Genomic DNA, 11,586 nt, shown 5'->3' with positions numbered 1-11,586 from the left:
CGGCAGTGCCGGGGTGCGGTGCACCCAGCGGCAGTGCCGGCGTCCTTGAGAAAACCTAGACACCCGTTACGAAAAACTTAAGAACTTTTGCGTTTGGAATCCGATTTCGGTGATCTTCCGCTCGTTCAAATCACAACAACAAGATCTACAACAATATGCATAGAAAAATCATAGTACATAAATGGAGGATAGAAACGATTTAATAAAGGTTTTACCTATCTATAAAAGACAAACCGGTAAGACCTCTAATACAGAAAATGCAACAACTTGAGTTAGGAAACTCGGATTTAGGTGAAACTAATTTTGTTGTAAAGAGGATGACAAGAGATACCCCATAAAGAGAGAAAAACTTAAGAACAAGTAGGTTAAATTTTTCTATGGATTTTAGAGTGAAATCTCTCAATACGAGAAACCGAGAAAAACTCCAATATCGAAATGCAACAAGTGATTTATGTGGAATACGTTTTCGATGAACTAGAGCTTGTTATGCCACAAGCTCTAAATCACCACATGGATAAGATCCAAATAACAACCAAGAAATATGATGCAATGATGTAAAGGTTTGAGCTCTCTCCGAACGATATGATCGAGTTTCTCACTCGAGAGCCCTCTTGATAGTACGGTAAGTAACCTATAATTCGGTCTCCCAACTAAACCATGAGACCGGTAAGAAAAAAAACCTATCAATGAAAAACCTTAACCTTGCGCATTCCACTTGAGCTCGATGATGAAAACGTTGACCGCGGCAAGATGGAACGCATTTCTTGATTGTGCTTGCTTGATGAAGTCTTGCGGATTGCTCCCCCATACACCACTATGGGAAAGCTTCTTCTTCGGCCCATCTTCACGTATCCATGATCACCATATAGATGGCAAGCTTCACGCATATGATCTCTTCGAGTTGGCTCATCTTGAACTTGCACTTCATTTCTTCATTCTTCACCATGTTGACGTCTTAAAGTTAAACTTGAGGGTTCACTTCATCTGCATCTTCAAGACATACTGGACACTTGATATTCTTCATCAATTTCTTCTTATTGCAACCTTGAAGCCAACAGATGGTTCAAGCATTGCCTATGGACAACACCTACAAATATAACTCAAAGCAAACAATAGTCCGTAGGAATTGTCATTAATTACCAAAACCACACATGGGGTCCATGCACTTTCAGCGCCGCGCGGCCTCCTCGAGCAGCCGCTGCTGGCGCTCCGATCTCCCACTCCGCCTTGGACCATTAATGGCCGTGTGGCGCGCAGAAGACGAGGAGACGACGATAACTCCACCGTGTGTCCACTCACCTGCCGCTCCGGCAAGTAATGGCGAGCAGAAGCCGAGGAGACGATGATAACTCCGCCGCATGTCCACTGGCATGCCGCTCCGGCGAGTAACGCTGTGTGTCGCTGACCGAACGGGGCCACTGGCAGGGCGGGATTTTTCGCACGTCTTCTCGTCTCTTCGTGCCCTATTCTCTCCACCCGGCGCTCGCATGCGCTCCCTGGGTAGTTGGGTTCGGTCGAAGATCTTCGGATGAATAAACGGCCCAATCCAGCAAATTTTAGGCTCCTATGACCGCGGCTGGGAGATTTAGGTCCATCTGGCGATGAAATTCGGCCTGGGGAAGGGGTGCTGCGGAGCTGAGTGGAGGTGTTGTTAGCTCATACCAAGTCAGGAGCCTAATTTAGTCAATATCGACCGCTCAAAACTCATCCAAGGACTCTTATGTACTAAGTAGACAAGTCTGAATACATTTTCAATGTCTGACAGAACTTAGCAATCCAGTAAACCAAAGTAGTTAAACAAAATGCCACCTTCAAAAATTAAAATAATTTGTTTCAAATAAATAAATCCAAATAGTTGCATCGCTGCTTGGAAAATCTGCCACAGGTATAGATGTTCATCGAGAAAAAATCAGAGAAAAAAGGCAGAAAAGAACAGTGAAGTTGAATGACTTCAACACTAATAAAAGACGGAAAAACGATACAGAGCAAACTTTAGAGGAAGAAAACTTATGCAAATTTCACTGCTGAGCCCTTCATTGGAGAACATATAATCTAATCAAGTAAACCATGAAGCTATTTTGTTTAACTTTTTGTATACTTGTTGCTGATTTTCCAAGCAGCAATGAAGCCATTTTAATTTCTAAATTGTTTATTTTTTAACTATCTTGCTTCACTGGACTTTAGTCCAGTCAGTCTTCGAGAATGCATTCAGGCTTGTCTTTACATTTGCACTGCGTTTAGATGCACAAAATTTGGCCGTAGAATTGGAATTTGGAGAGAATAGGCACAATTTGACTATTTGGGCGGCCTTAGAACATCTTCAGCCACGTCCCACAAAGCGTTCCCCAAAGGGATCTGGGGCGCGCCGAACAAAAAAAACGTTCCCAGCCGCGTGTCCCAAAGCCTCTTTTTTCCGGCGCGACCCAATATGGTGTTCGGCGTCCCGAGCCCGTCCCCGCTACACATGGAACGCTTCGGGCATGCCGGACACAACGAAAAGCGAGACGAGGCGTGGCGGGACCGACACGTCAGCGACACATTCAAGTTTGAACCTAACCGTCGCATACCTCGCAACGGAAGTTATTGGCGCGCTGTAACACACGAACGAAGCGTCGCAACATTGCCTTAATGGCGACGGAGGGGCAGGCGAGAAGTCTCGTCGGTGCTGCACATCCTCCACGCGTTGCCGGCGTTCGCACGTCACCGCGCGTTCCCGCGCTTTCTTCCTGCCGCTTCTGGCCTCTTCCCGCGCTATCTTCCCACCAGCGTCTATAAAAGCCCCCCACCCCCCCGGCTCAATGGCAGCCATCACAGCCGCCAGCACCCCTTTTTCCGCCGCAAGCACAACCCTCGTTGCTCCACCACTGCGCAATGATGAACCGTCCCGGCGCCGGCCAGTTCCCTCCACCACCGTCTCCACCACCACCTCCACCACCGGAAGCACCGCAGTTCGACATCGACGCCGCCGCGGAGGAAGAGTCGCGGCGGCGCCGAGCGGAGCGGTGGCGTGCAGAGCGGCGGCATCGGCGGGAGGCAATCGAGCAGCGGGAGTGTCAGCAGCGGGAGACCCCGAAGCTGAGGAGAACGTGGCGTGGGAGGAGGCGGCGCTGGCGGACACCATTGCAGCGTTCGACACCGCCACGGCGAAAGAGGCATGGCGGCACTGGACGGAGGAGATGGCCGAGCGGTGGTGTGCAAAGCGGCAGCGCCAGCGCATGGAGCGGGAGCTCCAGTACCGTGAACGGAGGGAGGCGATCGAGCGGCGGCGTCGGGAGGCAGTGGAGCGTCAGCAGTGGCAGGCGGCGGAGGAGCGTCAGCAGCGGGAGGCGGCGCTGGCGGCAACGGAGGCGGCCTGGGGGGTGCAGGTGGATGTGTTTGTCGCGGAGGCCGATGCATTGGCGGCGCAACTGGAGGCGCAAATTGAGGAGGAGGAGGACGAGGCGGAGCAGGAGGACAAGGACGACGACGACAACTTCGAGTGGTCCGACGACGACGGGCCACACCCGGACGAGGCGGCGGATCAGCAACGAGCGCTCGTGCCCGCGGATATGCGCAGATTCGCCGTGCCGTCGAGCTCTCCCTCTAGGTGGCGTAGCAGGGGAGGGCAGACGACGACGCGCTGCTGAAGCAGCGGCGTCTGGCCTCCGCCCTACGCATGGAGAGGCGGCGCGCGCAGCAGGAGCTGCGGCGGAGGGGAGGCGACGACGGGGTGGGGCCGTCGAACGCACCGCCGGGCGGCCAGTAGGCAAGGGTTTAGATGAAATCTAGCCGTTTTCATTCAAATTTTGTAATATATAATCAAATTTGAATGAAAACCTTTATTGTCGTGCACTTATATTTATTTGGGGTGGGTGTTTGGGGGACGTGGCTGGAGAGCGACGTCCCCCAAACGCGGCACGAATGAAACACGTCTCCCAAATGCTCGGTCCAGCGCCGTTTGGGGGATACTTTGGGGGACGCGGCTGGAGATGCTCTTAAAATTGAGGCTTTTCCGCGAGCGTACCGTTTCACTTGGACAATTTCCGAGCTCATGGCCTTAGAAAGGCGTGGAATCGCATACCCCTTCGTCACCGTGCGACAGAGCACATGACGCTCGGGAGCTCGGCCTACACTGCCCGCCAGTGATGCGTACGTTCCCGACGGCGGCGTCTTCGGCTCCGGTAAGCCACGCTACCCTCACTCATTTTGCGCCCTCCTCACCCCATCTCGCCCCCACGTGAACTCCTTCTGGATATACGTTGTACGGCTCCATTGCATCAATTACATCATGGCCTCGACTCGGCTATGCCGCCAAATTCTGCTAGACTAAACTACTGCGGAAACTAGCCAAGTGAAGAAGAATTGATTAGAAGATTTGCCACCAAGTTGATTACCTGTTGCTTTGCATGAATCAAAGGAAACACATTAATTCCTGAGAAGGATATAATGAGCTGCTACGTCTCATACCAGCAAGAATCATTCGAGTATTATTTCACAAAAAAAGAAGTTTGGTCATGGGAAGCTTTACTACACTACCGTTCAAGCCAAGGAGGAAAGAGAAAACAACAATATGAAGGCCGAGTCGCATGTCTCCTCGCATGAATTTAGGGGCCAACATGCTAGTTGCATGCATAAGCGTCAACTAAAGTGCTACCACGGTATCGTACAAAGAGAAGGAAAAAGCAATCAGCAAAGCTAATCTCTATGGACCATGGAGCAGTCATTCATTAAGGAGAAGTTGGGTCACGGCAAGCTATGCTGATTCACCATGCATGGATGCTCAATGTCGACTCTTCCCTAGTGCCTCAGGGAGCCACGCACGTTTCTCGAGACAAGGTCGCACACCACAAGTTTTTGATTGTAAGCACTAGTTGTTACTACTTCACGAGCAAAGGAAACAACAGAGAATCTATCAAGCTACTTTCAAGCAACCTTTGTCTTTGTTGCGACTGCCAAACGATTTCAAGTGCGGGCAACTTCATCACCATCAACTTCATAGAAGTCGACAACGCCTTCGACTCTGGCAAGATCGACATTGTCATTAGCCAATGAGGCAGCATCCTCTCTGCAAAACGAGTCAGAATTGACTCGGGGGCTCGACGACGACTTTGTTCTTGGTCATAATTGCAATAGGATGTCTAAGCAGTGATTACGACATCGCCCCAATAACACTCGGGGGCTCGGCGGATTCTTCATCAATGACTTGGCGGCCTTCACATACGTTACTTGCAGTTTCTAGTTCGACACTAATTCTTTGTTGTGCCCGACAACTTCATCGACTCCGCCATAGCAATTGCGTCTGCCGCATCGACCGCATTTTCCGCATGATCTGCTTCTTCATCGACTCTGTCGTATCCAATAAGGTAAGTATTCCTCTAGCCACAATGGATTATTATTTACTTTAGCCGTACCCGACACTCGGGGGCAGCGCTAAATAACTCACCCTACACATCTTCGACTCAAAGCGTTTATCACTTCACCCGATGATAATTTTCTTCAAAGAAAAAATACGACAAAATAGAGATGGAAAAATCTTTGAGTCGGCAGACTTATCATTTATTCCTATCAAGAGCGATGATCACGTACTCGACGAATCACAAAAAAAATAATGAGATGGAAAAATCTTCTGGTCCATTGCATCGTCATTTATTCCCATCGAAAGCACCGGCGGTGTACCCGACAACAATATAAAAGAACTCAATACATTCGGCTATCGCATCACGCCCGAGAAAAATATAGAAGAACCCGAAAAATGGGTCGTTCCATCAGTCGAACAAAGGCACTCGACAATATATTCTCAAAGCGCGTCCACCGCGGTAAAAACTCTGAATGTTGTGACTTGTAAAAGGGTCACGAAGGTAAGACCCCAGGATCAGTCCTGTGTGGCATGGTCACCACACCTGAATGCGCCCTACCACTTGTATCCATATCAACGATGTGAAGAAAAATCCTAGCGGACACGTTAGGTAACCCGATAACTTAGTTGGAATTCAGTTTCGGTTTGTTCTAAAGCGGCACATTCTGAATTACGCAAGTATCTCGAATTCGAGTCTAGGGATTCGGGTTTGAAGTAGGTTTATCCGGATTTGCCACAAGAGCAATTAACTGATTCCTGATCCGCTAGAAGCACCAACCCCATTTACCAATATCCATGTACAATATGGATGTCGAATAAAAATAGCAATGGCCTGGAGTCAAAAAAATCAAGAAGAAAAGTCAGGGTTCAGAGATTCAACCCGATTCTGTGATCCAATATCTCCATCGTAAATAAATCAAGGTTTGTAGACTCAACTCGACTCTGCGACTCAAGTGGAGCCTACTCCCATCGGGAGCATATGGATTTCATCAAGTCCTCAAACATGACTCGACAATTATATCAAGTCCTCCAGCAGGAGTCGATAAAAAGGGGGGCTGCGCCAGGAATATTGTCAAGTTCTTCATCGAGTAGTACAACTTGAGTCTATGCCCAGGTGCAAACACCTTCCCATAGACTCGGGGCCTACTCCCATCGGAAGCGCTAGTCGCACAACCGATAGAAAAATAACTTCGAAAATCATCGACAGCGTATACGCTACACATGATGTACCACATTAACCTGATGTATTTCCGTATCAATGGTCTCTCCTTGTATTTCTTCGACTTCGGAGATGATTATGATTGGAATCTCTACGCAAATCTGCGACTTCCCTAGACACTCAGGGGCTACTCTCATGGGCTACCATTCGGGTACCAATTATTACCATATCCGGCTCGGCTCAATTTGGAGAAGGCCTAAGAAGGCAACCCGAAGACGTAGTCGACTAGGACTCTTGTAAAACGCTAGGCTGATTGCATATATAAAGCCAGCCAGGGCACCCATATAGAAGGGGGAACAATATAGAGAAGATAGACAACATATTCCGTCTATGGCGCCCCCTGTAACATACTTGTGATCATATACTAGATTGCTAGCGGCACGTAGGGATCCTCCACCGAGGGGCCCGAAGCTAGGTATATCGTGTGCCCAATCTCGCTCCCGGAATCTTCATCGTCGCTCTTACCCGAAACCCAAGTCTAAAATATGTAGGCATTGGCGAGGTGATCCCTCGTCATTGGCCAACTCCTCTTTGGACCTAATTGCTTTTTTTCCTTTTTATGTGTAAGGGGTTATTTGTAAAATTTGTGTTCCTTCTCAAATTTGGCAATCCAATTATACGAGGGGTCCCAAAGCATAATTTGACTTGGATTGCCAAACCTTCTCTCTCCCTTTTTTTTTTTGAAAAAAACAACCTTCTCTCTCCTCTTGCTAACCAGTTTTTAGCAATTCACTAGGACACGTGCCCGTGCGTTGCACTGGGAGTGACAATTTCAACTACAATTTGTTCAGTGCCGGTGATGGTGAATTTGGCCGGAACAAAGCTCACCCCCAACGATTTGATTCGTGTCGATGTTGGAGATTTTGGCCGGAACCAAGCTCACACTACGGAACACAGCCAAATCGGGGATCGAGCCTGGAGGGCAGCAGTTGGCTGCTCGCTATTTCCTCCCGCTGCCAAAGGGCGGCAGGCACCGCGGCTCAAGCCCAGGAAAGGAGCCTGGAAATCACTCGGGGAGGGGAGAAACAGAAAGAAGGAACCTATACGGTCGCAGTTTGCAGTATAATGTAATTTGGTGGAAGGGCAAAACGGTTCAAAAAAAGTGGTGATGAATTTTTTTGACAGAAATTTTAACTCCTTTATTATTAGGTATAGATAGGAAAAATGCCCGTGCGTTGCACCGGAAGATCGAAAAAATAGCATCGTGAAAGAAAGTTTTCTTATTGATTTGAAATTGCTTAGGTGCAAACTTGGTTCAGCACCTAGAGAAAAAAATCAAAGTAAACCTGCTAGGGGGCTTCTTCTGCGGGAGCCAAGGAGGTTGTGCTTGTCAGGTCCAGGGGTGTGCCAGGTCGCAATCATGCTTAATCTGCTCCACGTGTAGCAATATTTCACCTACCACGGCATTCCGGGGTGCACAAGCTCTATGCTATGAAGCACATGATGAAAATATTTATTTCTTTACCTATCATACTCGGCAGTCTGCACTGTTTTCATCTACTACCGAACTATAGTTGTATGAGATTAGAACAATGCGAGGTAATCTGCTTAAAAAATGCAGAATTTGTAGAGTTGAACTAAGACGACGGTGATATGGCAAAACCAACTAACCCGATTCATGGCCGGCATCTTATGCTAAGCTGCGTGAGATAGCCGGTGATGTTCCCTCTGGCGATGGCTGCCCCTTCCACCGCTGGCACACGCAGCCCCATGATCCTATTAGTGACACCGTCCATGGCAAACTTGTCGCCAGACCTGCACTCCCGATCCGAGCGTCCGAGGCGTCGACGGTTGCCTTGATCTGGACCTGATAATCATATTCCTAGATATATAGACCTTAGATCAATAATTCAAGTCAGGCTCTACTCTAAACCGACGGAAATAATTGGACACTAACGTAGTAGTTATACACTAATCAAGGAAACTAATTAACTTGTACCTAATCAAAGTAGCAGCTGCTGGAACCGGCTAAGCAAATTTTAAATCCTCTCATGTCAAGTGGTGCCCAAGCTTTTGCTGGATGAGAAGTTTGAGAAGGTTATTTCTGATGACCAGATATTTGCAAGTGTAGAATTCACTGCTGCATTACGTTTTCCGAGCAGAGTCCAAGCAGAATGAGGTAAAAGCTCCAAACTCCATCTTATCCTCAAAGTTCCGTGGAGCACTCTCTAATCAATAATCAGCCAGATAATTTCAGAAATAAATTGCAAGTGTAGAATTCACTGCTGCATTACGTTTTCCCAACAGATTCCAAGCAGAATGAGGTAAAAGCTCCAAACTCCATCTTGTCCTCAAAGTTCCGTGGAGCACTCTCTAATCAATAATCAGCCAGATAATTTCAGAAATAAATGGCATGGGATGCTAAACACGAGTATGGTGCTATGGGCACGAGCTAATACTGTGATACTGAACATAGAACGCTGGGTGTTTCTGAACCATTGCCCTGCTTGAGATTCTCTTGCTCTCGCTGGGAGATTCTCTAGAATCCATCGACGAAAGAGCAGCAACAAGCACTCTCTTCTTCTTCACTTAGTTCCTCGCGAAAATCACCACGAACAGGGCATCCATCACCATGCTCTCTTCGTACGCAGAGACCTGACTGCCCAGCTCCATCCCCATCGTCTCCCACATCAGCTTGCTGCACGGCCACCTCTCTCCTTCAGCAAGACGACGGCCGCCGCTGCTTACCCTTGCCACGCCAGCACGCCCGCCTCTCTCCCTCCCTTGCATCAAAAGTAGCATCTGGCCGTTGCCGGCGGCGCACAGCTCTCTGAATTAATTTCTCCCCGGCGACGGGAGAGTGGGCAAACTGGGAATCCAGGGTAACGATTCTTGGTGGCGCGGGCTAGATGTTGAACTCAGAGCAAGGGTGGTCTGGACTCTGGAGTTCCCCGACTTTCTCCGGATTATGGCCGGAGATGAGGGATCAGCGCCGCTTTCCGCGTCTTCCTCGATAGTCATTGTCTTCCGGGGAGGTGCGGTACAACGACGTCGAGAGGAGCTCCTCCGGCAGGCGCTCTGGGGATTTTCGTGAGGAGAGGGTAAGAAATCTGGATCTCGATTTAGGGTTCGAGTTTGGCATGAACTGTTCTTGTTTGACTGCGGGATGGCTGGACGAACGCTCGTATGAATCGGTAGGATGGCATTGGTGCGTTGTATTTATTTTGGTGGGAGGGCAAAACAGTCATAGAAAAAGTTGGACGAAAATTTTGGCAGAAACCTTAGCTCCTTTATTATTAGGTATAGATATAGATTACAAAGGCTGTTGGAGATGGACTCTAACCACTAGCAGCCGATTTGGAAGCTTCCAAGTCAATTTCCACCGAGCGCTGCTATACACACGACGTTTTACGTCCGATATTCGTACGATCTGGACGACCCTGTGTACCTACAAATCCAGGCAAGGACAAATCCAAATATCATAGCCTAAGACAAAATCCATCTTCTCCATCTGCATTTCTTCTCGTTGCGACTCTAAGGGCATCTCCAACAGGTGACGCATTTCAGCATCCGAAAATGTTCGCGCATATCCGTTTGCATCGGCTTAAATGGTCGAAATCGACCGCGCGTTCGTTTGCATCAGGGTGGCTCCAGCGGCACGACACATTTTTTTCTCGATTTTTCATTTTTTATAACATGAAAACATAATTTATATAGTAAAAAAAGGAAAATAAAAACCCTAAGAACGTATGCGCCTACTGGTTCTTATCGTCGCTGTCGATCACAATGAGCTTCGGTACCACCCACGGCCAGATGGAAAGCAGCGGAACATACGCCGGTACCGCCAACGGTGGTGGAGGTGGCGGAGCCTAGGCCGATGGTGGAGGTGGAGGGGCCCACGCCCATTGAAGGCGGCGCAGAAGCCCAGCCGCCGCCCGCCAGTGCGCACGCAGAAGAGACAGCCACGACATTGATGGTGAAGGCCGCGACACACACGCGGAAGCGCTGACCGTGGAAGCGATGGCCGCGGAAGCGCTGACCGTGGAAGCGATGGCCGCGGAAGCGACGCCCTCGATACAGCCTCGCTACCAGGCGAGCCCGGTGGAGAAACGAGCGGTCACTTAGGGCGTCCGCGCAACATCCGCCGCGACGCCATTCCAGGCGCAAATATGCACCGGGTTTGCGTCGCTGCGGACGGTCCGGTCACGATGCGTCGCCCGGCTGAAGCATGTTCCTGACGCATTTTCGGCCCGGACGGACGCAACGGTCGCTCAACATCCATTTGTGTCGCCCCGTTGGAGATGCCCTAAAGACATCTCCAGCGGTCCCATGTATTCTAGATGCTAAAAATGACCGCGCGCATCCGTTTGCATCAAATAGCGGACGCGGAAATAGTTTTCGGACTACGATTTTTCCGTTTGTGTCTAGAGGTGCTCCGAGCGGTCCGGCGTATTTTTTTTTATTATTTTTCATTGATGAGATAAAGATACATAACGGTCTGAAGTATTTATTTTTTATTTTTTATTGATTAGATAGAGATGCAAAGTGTGCAAAAAACATACCAAATCTAATAACACAACGAAGTCTACACGAGTCTAGTCGTCACTGGTGAGGTCGATGGCCTCCGTCATCTCCCATGGCATGTGGGACACTAGTGGTCGCCGGCCTCCTCGTTGCCGACGAGAGCCTAGAAGAGTTACTGGCGTGCCTTACCTTCAATGCTCTGGCGCAAAAGCCGTAGCGTTGCCGGCAGAGCGCCACCGGCCGGAATGGGCGCCTACCAGCCCGGAGTTGCGCCGCGTCTTCCAGGAGGAGCACGATGTCAAGGTCGCTAGGTCCGGCGGCCCTGACGCTGACGTAGAACCTGGTGGGATGACCGCGACGTCGACGGGACACTCGCGGCGTACGGCTACCGCCCACGGATCTACGGCGTCGACCCACCTCGCTGGCCCGTCTACTTACCGCAGGCGCAACACATGCCGTCGCCGCCGCCTATGCACGCACCGAGACATGCGGCGTCGGGAAGCTCACGCTCCGGTTCCGGGATCCGGTGGCTGGTAGGTCTCCGTGCCGTACGCGAGGCCATCCGGCG

The sequence above is a fragment of the Lolium rigidum genome, chromosome 3 (assembly GCF_022539505.1).
Source record: "Lolium rigidum isolate FL_2022 chromosome 3, APGP_CSIRO_Lrig_0.1, whole genome shotgun sequence".
Classification (NCBI taxonomy): domain Eukaryota; kingdom Viridiplantae; phylum Streptophyta; class Magnoliopsida; order Poales; family Poaceae; genus Lolium; species Lolium rigidum.
Note: the sequence above shows the minus strand (reverse complement) of the source record.